The sequence below is a fragment of the Nerophis ophidion genome, linkage group LG04, assembly GCF_033978795.1.
Source record: "Nerophis ophidion isolate RoL-2023_Sa linkage group LG04, RoL_Noph_v1.0, whole genome shotgun sequence".
Classification (NCBI taxonomy): domain Eukaryota; kingdom Metazoa; phylum Chordata; class Actinopteri; order Syngnathiformes; family Syngnathidae; genus Nerophis; species Nerophis ophidion.
Window position 1 is genome coordinate 47964237 of NC_084614.1, and position 13648 is coordinate 47977884.

The following is a 13648-nucleotide window of genomic DNA, read 5'->3' on the forward strand; positions in this document are numbered from 1 at the left end:
GCTTAATTCAACACCTTATTGATGACGTTTCAACCTGATGCATCTCTGGCGGCAATTCCTGTAGCGGAGTCTTCATATCCACCTGTTCTGGTTTCCTCATTCTTGCCATCAATAGCCACCACCAGAGTGGTTATCTGGTGAGTCAATATACGGCCCATCTTGAAAAAAAATCAAACTCCATTTTGAAATCCAAACCACCGCATTTCCCACAAAATGTGACAAAGCAGCTTTTGTTATCTAACACTTAATTAGTCGACCGCTAAATGGAGCCGTCATTTTCAAAGGCCCTAAAGCAGGTGTTTCAGCGCCAGCCGTTTGGTAGGGAAGTGGCTTGCACCATTTTCAAGTTACGTCAGGGCCAAGGCCAGGTTAGTTATTATGCCATTAAGTACTGCACAATTGCCTCTGAGAACGCCGAAGCGCTGCTTAATACATTTTCTTGGCACTTTCCGACCACATCAAGGAACAAATGATCCCGCTGGACCTCCCTGACATCCTTGAGGACTTGATTGCCCTGGCAGTCAGAATTGACAAGCGCCTGCTTGACAATGATGAGGAGAAAGGCCGGCAGTGGTGTGAGTAGGAGGGATACCCTTACCCCTCGTTATCACGTCAGGCCACCACCGGCCGCCGAGCCCTTTTTCTCGTGCTGTCTTCAGAAGTCTGACTTGACTTACCCAAAAAGAACGCACACAAAGAAGAGCAGAAGAATCTTTGGGCAGTGAAAGAGGTGGACCCAGGGTAGAAGTCGCATTCCTTGATACACATAGAGCGAAGCTAAGATTCTATGTGTTTTCTAAGTCATGATGTCATTTAAGGGCGCCTATCGTTGGAGAGTCATAATTTCTCTTTAGCTCGTTACCAGGTCAAATTGTCTTCTCGGTAGAAGCCCAGGTTCACTTCCACAACCGAGCAAGAGGAGATTAATTTTTCCCAAGTACCTCCCTGCTATCATGTTCTTACACTTGTCTTCAGTAAATACTGGGCTAAGACATTGCCTCACTGTTTATATGACCGGCTACCTGGTGCCATCCCCCTAAAGGGAAGACTTTTTTTTCCTTGTCCACGCCAGACCGCAGGGCCATGGAGGAGTAAATACAAGGAACGATAGCATCAGAAAGCATCGACCCTTATCGTCCTCTGCTGGAGATGGCGTATTCTTTGCTGAAAAGAAAGACAGGAATCTCTGTCCCTGCATTGACTAATTAGGGTTAAATGATGTCACAGTAAAAAAAACAATACCATCTGCCACTCATCTCCACAACTACTGAGCTCCTGAAAAGAGCCAGAATCTTCACCAATGCAATGCCTACCACCTCATCAGCTTTCGCGAAGGCGATGCATGGAAAACAGCCTTTTACACCTTTAATGACAGGCCACTCTAGTATCGAGTAATGGATGTCCTTTGGACTTACTAGTGCAATATCAGGCTTTAAAAGTTTGGCGAATGATGTGTTAAGGGACATGCTTAATGCATTTGTTCATCTGGACAACATCCATGTCTAGCATGTCAGAAGAATGCTTCAAAGACTCCTCGATAATCAGTTTTTTAAAGCAGAAAATTGTGATTTTCCAGTTTGTTGTGCTCCATGTCACGTACGAACATTCTTGTTCCTGATTTGCCTCATTATCGACCACTGCCTCTGTTTGGATCTTTTCCTTTTCCTGACACCTCTTGAATACCTTTGTGTCCTGACTAGAGATGCACGGATAGGCAATTATATCATCCGCGTGTCCAAAATCGTCATCCACCCGCCGTCCACCCGAACCAACTTTTTATCGGGACCTTACCCACCCGCCAACCGCCCGCTGAATTACATCAGAGGTTGGCCACCTTTACCACTCACAGAGCTATTTAAAACTGTTTCACGGAGTAATGTTGTCAATTGGAGCCGCTAACGTTCTCGCGACTATTCAATAACGTTCGTCCTGATGACAATAATGTGGGCGTGCTGTGAAGCCATTGCCTTAGACACCTTCAACAACATGTATGAACCAATTGTTGGTCCAGCAACATGTTGTATGCAGCTTCCGTAATCATACGTATGAGATTGAAAGGCATACTGGGTGATACAGAGTACACAGATGGTTGTGATATAAACAACTTTAACACTTACTAATATGCGCCATGCTATGAAGCCACATAATACAAGATTGACAAACACATTTCGGGAGAACATCCTCACAGTAACACAACATAAACGCAACACAACTAATACCCATAATCCTTTGTATTCATGTCACATCCTGAATATATTTTACACCCCCGCGCCCCCAACCCCGCCCACCTTACCGACGCACGGGGCGGATTTTGGGGGTGTATAAAATAGTCAGGATGTGTCATGAATACAAAGTATTATGGGTATTTGTTGTGTTGCGTTTATGTTGTGTTACTGTGAGGATGTTCTCCCGAAATGTGTTTGTCGTTCTTAATTGGTGTGGCTTCAAAGCGTGGCGCATATTACGAAGAGTGTTAACATTGTTTATATCACAACCATTAGTGTACTCTGTGTCACCCAGTATGCATTGGAGTCGTGTGCGTGTTGCCGCGGAAGTCACACACAACATGATGCTGGACCGACAAACAGATCGTGTATGATGCAGAAGGCGACAAAGCCAATGGCTTCATAGCACGCCCTAATATTTAATATCTGGGTGACTGCCGGCAGTCATTCAAGAGAATAATAGCGTCTCCTATTGACTTCTTCGCTGAATGACACGGGTCTTAAATGGCTCTTTGAATGGCAAAGGATACCGATCCCAGAACTATGTATATCAAATGTCTCCGGATGGTTCAACCGCCACCCGCCCGAAACTAATTAAAATGTATTTTTTCGTCATGTCAACCGCCCGACCCACGGACTCCGCGAATGAGACCGCAAACCGCGCATCTCTAGTCCTGACTCTCGCCTGGTCATGTAACGCACCTGCTTCTCGCCTTCCAACTCTTCCTTTGTGTCCTCCTTCCTCTGTCAAGCCCCTAACAACTCTGCTTTAAGCCACCAGTGAAAACGTTCACGCAAGCCAATTACTTGTGGTGGTAGCCTCTAGTGCGTTGTTCCTGCACACTCAAGGAATGCGTCAATGCTGACCAGAGTTTAGACACAAAGAGGGATCCTCTGTCTGAGGATATATTAAACAGCGTGCCAAAACTTAAAACCCAGGCTGACAGAAATGTTCGGGCAATGTCCCAAAAGCTTGTGGAGGACATGGGAACCACCTCTGGCCATCTGATGGTGCAATCCAACTAGGTCAATGTGCACATGGGCTTGACCGGAAATTGGAAATGGTTTGTAGTCGGCTATGGAGTGATGGTGGACCTTGGTCCACCAGCACTTGAGGCCAGGCTAGACAAACTTCGCACCTACCAGTTTGACCAACGGCCAAACACCTGGGCGGGAGAATGAGTGGATTGCGTAAAAATCCCTGCAGTGCCAGACGACTAGAACCAAATGGCCGGAAGCGGTCGCTGGAAACATCACAAAGGAGAGTGGGACTGCCATCACAACTTCCTCTGGCCTAACTGATTGAAATATCTCAAGTGTTTGGATGTCATTCATTAATTTTCCTTTATTCATCGACATTAAAATCTCGTTTGCAAGCATGACCTAACCAAGAGTGCAACAAAAACAGGTTTTAGAAATACATAACAACAAAAAAAACAGGAGTCACACACTGTAGTTAAAAGCACAAGTTACTTTTAACATAAACATAAAAACATGCTAATAGGTTAAAAAAAAAAATGTATGAAAACCCCCCCCCCCCCCCCAAAAAACAGTACATTGCAATACATTGCAATTTTTCTTGATCCTTTTAAATTGGCCTGAAATTACCCCCAAAGTGATCAGTTTCGGTAACCTCAGATACTTTTGCAATTCAATCCATTACCATAATCTGATTCTGATAAGAGGTGTCAAATAAGAATTGGTTTTCAAATGAATCGTGATCTTTATTTGTCATAATTCTTAATTGATTCAAGAGTCCGCGTCGTGACATGTGTCGTATATACCGGTGTGCTCTATTGTCCAGAACATACACTAATGATATTAAATGGAACATAATCTATATGTATTAAGGTTTTAAAGGACCATAAAAGAGGCAGCACAGTGAAACAAGGGTTAATGCTAGGCCCTCACAATAAGAAGCTCCTGGATCTTTCTGTGTGGAGTTTGCATGTTCTCCCCGTGACTGCGTGGGTTCCCTCCGGGTACTCCGGCTTCCTCCCACCTCCAAAGACATGCACCTGGGAATAGGTTGATTGGCAACACTAAATTGACCCTAGTGTGTGAATGTGAGTGTGAATGTTGTCTGTCTATCTGTGTTGGCCCTGCAATGAGTTGGTGACTTGTCCAGGGTGTACTCTGCCTTCTGCCCGAGTGCGGTTGGGATAGGCTCCAGCACCACCGCGACCCCAAAATGGACAAGCGGTAGAAAATGAATGGATGGGTGAAGGATAATAAAAGCGACTGTTAAAATTGATTTTCATACAAACACGATAAAGAAAAATATTTTTCCCTGAGCAAATATGACTAAAAAGAGCTGGTGGGGGTTTAATAAGGTAAACATGCAGTCTAAAGTCTATTTGTAAAAGGTCAGCAACTGCAGCTGAGGAGATGAATATTTTCGCTGTAGGAAAAAAATTATTTAAAATACTATTAAGAGGTCCACAATTATACTTGTTTTCCCACTACAAGCGCTGTGGCAAAATATTTTTAACATTGTACCTGGTCAGTATGGCGTAGTGGGTAGAGCGGCCGTGCCAGAAACCTGAGGGTTCACCCTTTGCCCCCGGTGCCGCGCACACCGGTGAATGAATGATGAATGAATGATTGGTGGTGGTCGAAGGGGCCGTAGGCTCAAACTGGCAGCCACGCTTCCGTCAGTCTACCCCAGGGCAGCTGTGGCTACTGATGTAGCTTACCACCACCAGGTGTGAATGAATGATGGGTTCCCACTTCTCCGTGAGCGCTTTGAGTATATAACAATAGAAAAGCGCGATATAGATCTAATCCATTATTATTATTATTATTACCTTGTTGTATTTCATGTTGTAGAAAGTTCAGAGGTCAGTCATGATGAGACTTTCAGTCACAAATGGGGAACAGCTGTTTGGGGGGAATACGTGTTATCAATAACACAACAAAATATCAATAATGTTGTTAATTGGGTTTCCTTTCTAAGCATCATTAAACTGACATGACAGTAAAACCACATTCTTTCATATACAAAATATTTAAGTATATACCAATTTAATATGCAGTGGTCCCTCATCCATTGTAAATTAACTATATATAGGTATTTTCATAGATATGGCATAAAAACAGTTTACACCTTCTAAAAAAATATGTTAACACGATCAAAACCCCCTAAACATGACACAGCACCCATGTAGTCACTGTTACACCTGTTTCTCCCTATATAGTAGCCTTAAGTGTTTTCTATTGTTTTCTCCGGTAAATTAAAGTACTCATCTTTTTGCACATGCAGTGGACTGCAGCATTGATTATTTTAGTATTCGAGTAAACGGATAAAACATACAATACAACCCACTGACGTGCTGTCAGGGAGGCAAGTGAGGCAGTGCCTCACCTGCCACCAGGTGGCTTAACCAAGAGATGTTCCAAAACAAAGTAATAACATAAGTTTTAATATTTCTCTTTTGGTTTATGCTTTGTATGTGATTTTGGTGTGATTCTTGTATATTTTGATGATTTTTATGGTCAAAATCACAGAGATTCCATGTTTCCTGATCAAAACTAATTAATATCCAAGATGGCGGCGCCCGGACGGGCTGCGACATCGAGGAGCTCTTGCGAAAGATGAAACATTTGGCAGAAATACCGGACAATTCTGCAAACTTTATGGCTGGCTCACATCGTGGTCACTCCGTGATCACGTACGACCGCCAGACACTTCTGAATGTGGCCCGAGCCTTTTTGGACTGATAGACGCGTGCTTGCTAGACCTGCTAACTAGCACGGGAATACTTCGGCGGCTACATCCAGCGGCCTGTGAAGCAGGGGAGTATAGTAGCAGCGGGGGCCGTCTACGGAGCAGACGCCAGCGGTGTGATCGGAAATGCGGATGTCGAGCGGGGCTAAAAACAAAGCAGAAGTCTAATCCCCACAAAACACCACTTCCCTCCATCCTGAAGCCGGATTTAAATGGAAGATGCGAGACTACTGGTCTGGGTAAGGGGTCAGTTAAATTAGAATGAGTTTTTTCTGCTTTGATTGTTTCAGAGTTGGACATGTGTTCTACTGAGGTGGCAAACTATGATGCGTTCAGTTTATCAAAGCAACAAACAAACAATCGGAAAATTCCCGTCGTATCAATTCCTAGATATGGTCGTAATTATACTAAATGCACTGGGCATAATAAACACAACATTATTAATATTGCTACTACGGATAATTTGATCAAAAATTCCCTAAAACAGCCCACTACCTATAATATAGTTTTCTTAAACATAAGATCATTGTCTCCCAAAACGTTGTTAGTTAATGATATTATCAGAGACAACAATCTTAACGTAATCGGTCTCAGCGAAACCTGACTTAAACCAAACGACTTTTTCGCGCTAAATGAGGCATGTCCTCCTAACTTTACACATGCACATATTGCCCGTCCCCTTAAAAGGGGTGGGGGGGGGGTCGCACTAATATACAACAAATACTTTAACCTTAGTCCTAACATAAATAATAAATATAAATCGTTTGAGGTGCTTACTATGAGGTCCGTCACACCGCTGCCTCTACAACTGGCTGTTATCTACCGCCCCCCAAGGCCCTATTCGGACTTTATCAATGAATTCTCAGAGTTTGTTGCTGATCTAGTGACGCACGCCGATAATATAATCATAATGGGGGACTTTAATATCCATATGAATAACCCATCGGACCCACCGTGCGTAGCGCTCCAGACTATAATTGATAGCTGTGGTCTTACACAAATAATAAATGAACCCACGCATCGCAACGGTAATACGATAGACCTAGTGCTTGTCAGGGGTATCACCGTTTCCAAAGTTATGATACTCCCGTATACTAAAGTATTGTCCGATCATTACCTTATAAAATTCGAGGTTCAGACGCATGTTCGTCAAACTAATAATAATAATAACTGCTATAGCAGCCGCAACATTAATGCTGCCACAACGACAACTCTTGCTGACCTACTGCCCTCGGTAATGTCACCATTCCCAAAGTATGTGGGCTCTATTGATAACCTCACTAACAACTTTAACGACGCCGTGCGCGAAACCATTGATAACATAGCACCGCTAAAGTTAAAAAAGGCTCCAAAAAAGCGTACCCCGTGGTTTACAAAGGAAACTAGAGCTCAGAAATTATTATGTAGAAAGCTGGAACGCAAATGGCGCATGACTAAACTTGAGGTGCACCATCAAGCATGGAGTGATAGTTTAATAACTTATAAACGCATGCTTACCTTACCTAGAGCTAAATATTACTCAAATCTCATCCACCGTAAAAAAAACGATCCTAAATTTTTGTTTAGTACGGTAGCATCGCTAACCCAACAAGGGACTCCTTCCAGTAGCTCCACCCACTCAGCTGATAACTTTATGCAATTCTTTAGTAAGAAAATTGAAGTCATTAGAAAGGAGATTAAAGACAATGCGTCCCAGCTACAACTGGGTTCTATTAACACTGATACGATTGTATATACGGCGGATACTGCCCTCCAAAATAGTTTCTCTCGTTTTGAGGAAAAAACATTAGAGGAATTGTTACAACGTGTAAATGGAATAAAACAAACAACATGTTTACTTGACACTCGTCCTGGGAAACTGATCAAGGAACTCTTTGTATTATTAGGTCCATCAGTGCTAAATATTATAAACTTATCACTTTCCTGGGGCACTGTTCCCCTAGCATTCAAAAAAGCGGTTATTCATCGTCTTCTTAAAAGACCTAACCTTGATCCTAACCTCATGGTAAACTACCGACTACTCACCTTCCCTTTATTTCAAAAATCCTCGAAAAAATTGTTGGGGAGCAGTTAAATAAACACTTTGCGTCTAACAATCTAAGTGAAACCTTTCAATCCGGTTTCAGGGCAAATCACTCTACGGAGACAGCCCTCGCAAAAATGACTAATGATCTACTGCTAACGATGGATTCTGATGCGTCATCTATGTTGCTGCTCCTCGATCTTAGCGCTGCTTTCGATACCGTCGATCATAATATTTTATTAGAACTTATCGAAACACGAATTGGTATGTCAGACCTAGCCCTGTCTTGGTTTAACTCTTATCTTACTGCTAGGATGCAGTGCGTCTCCCATAACAATGTGACCTCGGACTACGTTAAGGTAACGTGTGGAGTTCCCCAGGGTTCGGTCCTTGGCCCTGCACTCTTCAGCATCTACATGCTGCCGCTAGGTGACATCATACGCTAATACGGTGTTAGCTATCACTGTTATGCTGATGACACCCAACTCTACATGCCCCTAAAGCTGACCAACACGCCGGATTGTAGTCAGCTGGAGGCGTGTCTTAATGAAATTAAACAATGGATGTCCGCTAACTTTTTGCAACTCAACGCCCAAAAAATGGAAATGCTGATTATCGGTCCTGCTCGACACCGACCTCTATTTAGTAATACAACTCTAACATTTGACAACAAAACAATTAAACAAGGCAACACGGTAAAGAATCTGGGTATTATCTTCGACCCAACTCTCTCCTTTGAGTCACACATTAAAAGCGTAAATAAAACGGCCTTCTTTCATCTCCGTAATATTGCTAAAATTCGCTCCATTCTGTCCACTAAAGACGCTGAGATCATTATCCATGCGTTTGTTACGTCTCGCCTCGACTACTGTAACTTATTATTTTCGGGTCTCCCCATGTCTAGCATTAAAAGATTACAGTTGGTACAAAATGCGGCTGCTAGACTTTTGACAAGAACAAGAAAGTTTGATCACATTACGCCTGTACTGGCTCACCTGCACTGGCTTCCTGTGCACTTAAGATGTGACTTTAAGGTTTTACTACTTACGTAAAAAATACTACACGGCTAGCTCCATCCTATCTTGCCGATTGTATTGTACCATATGTCCCGGCAAGAAATCTGCGTTCAAAGGACTCCGGCTTATTAGTGATTCCCAAAGCCCAAAAAAAGTCTGCGGGCTATAGAGCGTTTTCCATTTGGGCTCCAGTACTCTGGAATTCCCTCCCGGTAACAGTTCGAGATGCCACCTCAGTAGAAGCATTTAAGTCTCACCTTAAAACTCATTTGTATACTCTAGCCTTTAAATAGACTCCCTATTTAGACCAGTTGATCTGCCGTTTCTTTTCTTTTTCTCCTATGTCCCACTCTCCCTTGTGGAGGGGGTCCGGTCCGATCCGGTGGCCATGTACTGCTTGCCTGTGTATCGGCTAGGGACATCTCTGCGCTGCTGATCCGCCTCCGCTTGGGATGGTTTCCTGCTGGCTCCGCTGTGAACGGGACTCTCGCTGCTGTGTTGGATTCGCTTTGAACTGGACTCTCGCGACTGTGTTGGATCCATTATGGATTGAACTTTCACAGTATCATGTTAGACCCACTCGACATCCATTGCTTTCCTCCTCTCCAAGGTTCTCATAGTCATCATTGTCACCGACGTCCCACTGGGTGTGAGTTTTCCTTGCTCTTATGTGGGCCTACCGAGGATGTCGTAGTGGTTCGTGTTGTGGTTTGTGCAGCCCTTTGAGACACTAGTGATTTAGGGCTATATAAGTAAACATTGATTGATTGATTAATTGATTGAAAACAATGCAGCAGATGAGAAGTGAGGCAGACACAGGCGGTGCCACACACAGTGTGTATTGGGCGTGCGTGCGAGGGGGCGCATGCTTGTTGCCATGTGGAAAAGGCAGGTCTTGAAGCACCAAGTACCTCTGCCTCAAGGTATATTGTCAACTTGCAGTTCAATGCCTCAGCAGTACTCTGACTCGCCACACTGGGAGAAGCGGTGGCGCTCAAGCTAGCAGACACAGGTCTCTCCAGCGGAAGCCAGACTTTTTTTCTTTTATTTTATTATTAACTGTATTTATAACAAACATGGGATTTTTATTAGAGTAAGCCGGCGTTTGTGGGTATTTTTTGTCAGGTGCAAAAATATTGCTTAATTTCTTGGAATGAAATGGAATTAAATGAATGTTTCTGCCAATGTGGAGGATTATATACTGTATCCAAGATGAAATACTTCTCTAAACTGGACTTTAAGACAAAATTAATGTGATCACACAAAGTACGTTTTCATGGAGGATAGCTATTGCTGCTTCAGGTACAAATACAGAAAGGGAATGTACACTCACAATACTTGATTTATATTGGTAAAAGAAAATGGGACCAAAAAGTATTTAATAACAACTTTATCAAATAGTTTTTGGAGCCATTAATCATATCACAATATCATTATGATAATGTTTTTATGAAAGCGAATAACTCCCTTATTTTTTCCTGTAACTCTAATGTGCAACCTAAATCAACAATGACTAGAGTTGCATATAAGAATTTAACTAAACAAAAAGAAAGAATAAAAAAAAGTATCTATGCCTCACCTGGTGTTTGGATCACCGCACTTCACTGTCATAACCTCAATGCGTACTTTAGGGAAAATAGTAGAAATAAATAGAGTTATACTTGCCATAATCTTTAATATTTGTTTCTAAAATTATTAACAAAGTATGACAGCTCTCAAAAGTGACCTGAGAAAACAGAGTCGGGACAATGTTAATACCTTCAAGATGCTTTATGACAAACACTGTCCATTGAAACAACTTAGTAATAAGCAAAAGGAAAATAATCAACCATGGATGACAAATGTACTGAGAAAAGCTCGTAAAAAGAAGAATACACTATATAGAACACTTATAACACAAAGATCTCCAGAAGCAGAAAACAATGTATACCAACGAGCTAACTGACATACTACGAATATATAGAAAATATTATATGTAAATTATTGGACCAGAACAAAAACAATAAGAGAGCAACATGGGGCATCCTAAATAGCATTATTAAAATTGATACGAAGAACGACTATCCTAAATACTTATTCGATGGAAATGTAAAAAAAAATTACAATATGAACGAAGTAGTTGAAAGCTTCAATCATTACTTTGTAAACATTGGACCAAATCTGCAGGAAAAGATTACAGATCCCGAGTCAATTGAGAACTTGAATGACACTATACGTAGATAGAAACCCCAACTCCATGTTCCTAAAAGGAGTGACAAAAGACGGCCCGGCGCTGTTGGGAGATTGGCCGTGCCAGCAACCTGAGAGTACCTGGTTCAATCCCCACATTCTAACAACCATGTCATGTCCGTTGTGTCTTTGAGCAAGACACTTCACCCTTGCTCCTGATGTTTTGTGGTTAAAGCCTTGCATGGCAGCTCCCACCATCAGTGTGTGAATGTGTGTGTGTGAATGGGTGAATGTGGAAATAGTGTCAAAGCGCGTTGAGGACCTTGAATAATAATAATAATAATAATAATAATGGATTAGATCTTATATTGCGCTTTTCTATTATTAGATACTCAAAGCGCTCACAGAGAAGTGGGAACCCATCATTCATTCACACCTGGTGGTGGTAAGGTACATTTGTAGCCACAGCTGCCCTGGGGTAGACTGACGGAAGCGTGGCTGCCAGTTTGTTACGGCCCCTCCGACCACCACCTTTCATTCATTTGTCATTCATTCACCAGTGTGAGCGGCACCGGGGGCAAAAGCAAAGTGTCCTGCCCAAGGACACAACGGCAGCATTTTGGATGTCAAAAGGCGGGGAGCGAACTTGCAATCCTCAGGTTTCAGGCACGAACGCTCTACTCACTACGCCATACCGCCCCACAGAAGGTAGAAAAGCGCTATACAAGTATAACCCATTTACAATAAAAGGGGAAATAATCAATATCAGCAACATATCATTTCAAACACGGAAATTCCCAGACAATATGAAAATAGCAAATATAGTACCGACTTATAAGACGGGAGAAAAACACCAGCTTAAGAACTACAGACCTGTTTCTCTACTTCCATAATTTTCTAAAATCATTGAAAAACTGTTCAATACCAGATTAGACGAATTCATAAATAAAATCCAAACACTCACATACAACCAATACGGTTAAAGAGCCAACATCAATGGTATTAATCAAAACGGAAGAGAGACCAAATGCAATAGATAGTAAAAAATGTGCTGCCGCAGTGTTTATGGATTTAACAAAAGCCATCAATTCATCCATTTCCTACCGCTTAGTCTTTTCGGGGTTGCGGGGGTTGCTATCTCAGCTACAATCGGACGGAAGGCGTTGCACACCCTGGACAAGTCGCCACCTCATCACAGGGCCAACACAGATAGACAACATTCACTCACATTCACACACTAGGTCCAATTTAGTGTTGCCAATCAACCCAGGTGCATGTCTTTGGAATTGTTTTTATTTTTTTTAACACACGCACAATTCTAAACACAAACACACAAATTTTAACACAATCTGATTACACACACACAGATTAAGATACTTATTTGCAAATTGTTAAGGTACCATAATGCATCCATAGTCAGTGCACTAATAGTTAAGCAAGATTAACTCCATGCTATTTAGGTGCTGGGATAAACAAGAGGGACTGAATCGTACAAACCCTGTTTCCATATGAGTTGGGAAATTGTGTTAGAGGTAAATATAAACGGAATACAATGATTTGCAAATCCTTTTCAGCCCATTTTCAATTGAATGCACTACAGAGACAGGATATCTGATGTTCAAACGCATAAACTTTATTTTTTTTTTGCAAATAATAATTAACTTGGAATTTGATGGCTGCAACACGTGCCAAAGTAGTTGGGAAGGGCATGTTCACCATTGTGTTACATCACCTTTTCTTTTAACAACACTCGAAAAAAAAATAGGAACTGAGGAAACTAATTGTTGAAGCTTTGAAAGTGGAATTATTTCCCATTCTTTTTTTATGTAGAGCTTCAGTCGTTCAACAGTCTGGGGTCTCCGCTGTCGTATTTTACTCTTCATAATGCGCCACACATTTTCCATGGGAGACAAGTCTGGACTGCAGGCGGGCCAGGAAAGTACCCGCATTCTTTTTTTTACGAAGCCACGCTGTTGTAACACGTGCTGAATGTGGCTTAGCATTGTCTTGCTGAAATAAGCAGGGCCGTCAATGAAAAAGACGGCGCCTAAATGGCAGCATATGTTGTTCCAAAACCTGTATGTACCTTTCAGCATTAATGGTGCCTTCACAGATGTGTAAGTTACCCATGCCTTAGGCACTAATGCACCCCCATACCATCACAGATGCTGGCTTTTGAACTTTGTGTCGATAACAGTCTGAATGGTTTGCTTCCCCTTTGGTCCGGATGACACAATGTCGAATATTTCCAAAAACAATATGAAATATGGACTTGTCAGACCACAGAACACTTTTCCACTTTGCATCAGTCCATTTTAGATGATCTCAGGCGCAGCGAAGTCGGCAGCGTTTCTGGATGTTGTTGATAAATGGTTTTCGCTTTGCATAGTAAAGCTTTAACTTGCACTTACGGATGTAACGACAAACTGTATTTAAGTGACAGTGGTTTTCTGAAGTGTTACTGAGCTCATGTGGTGATATCCTTTGG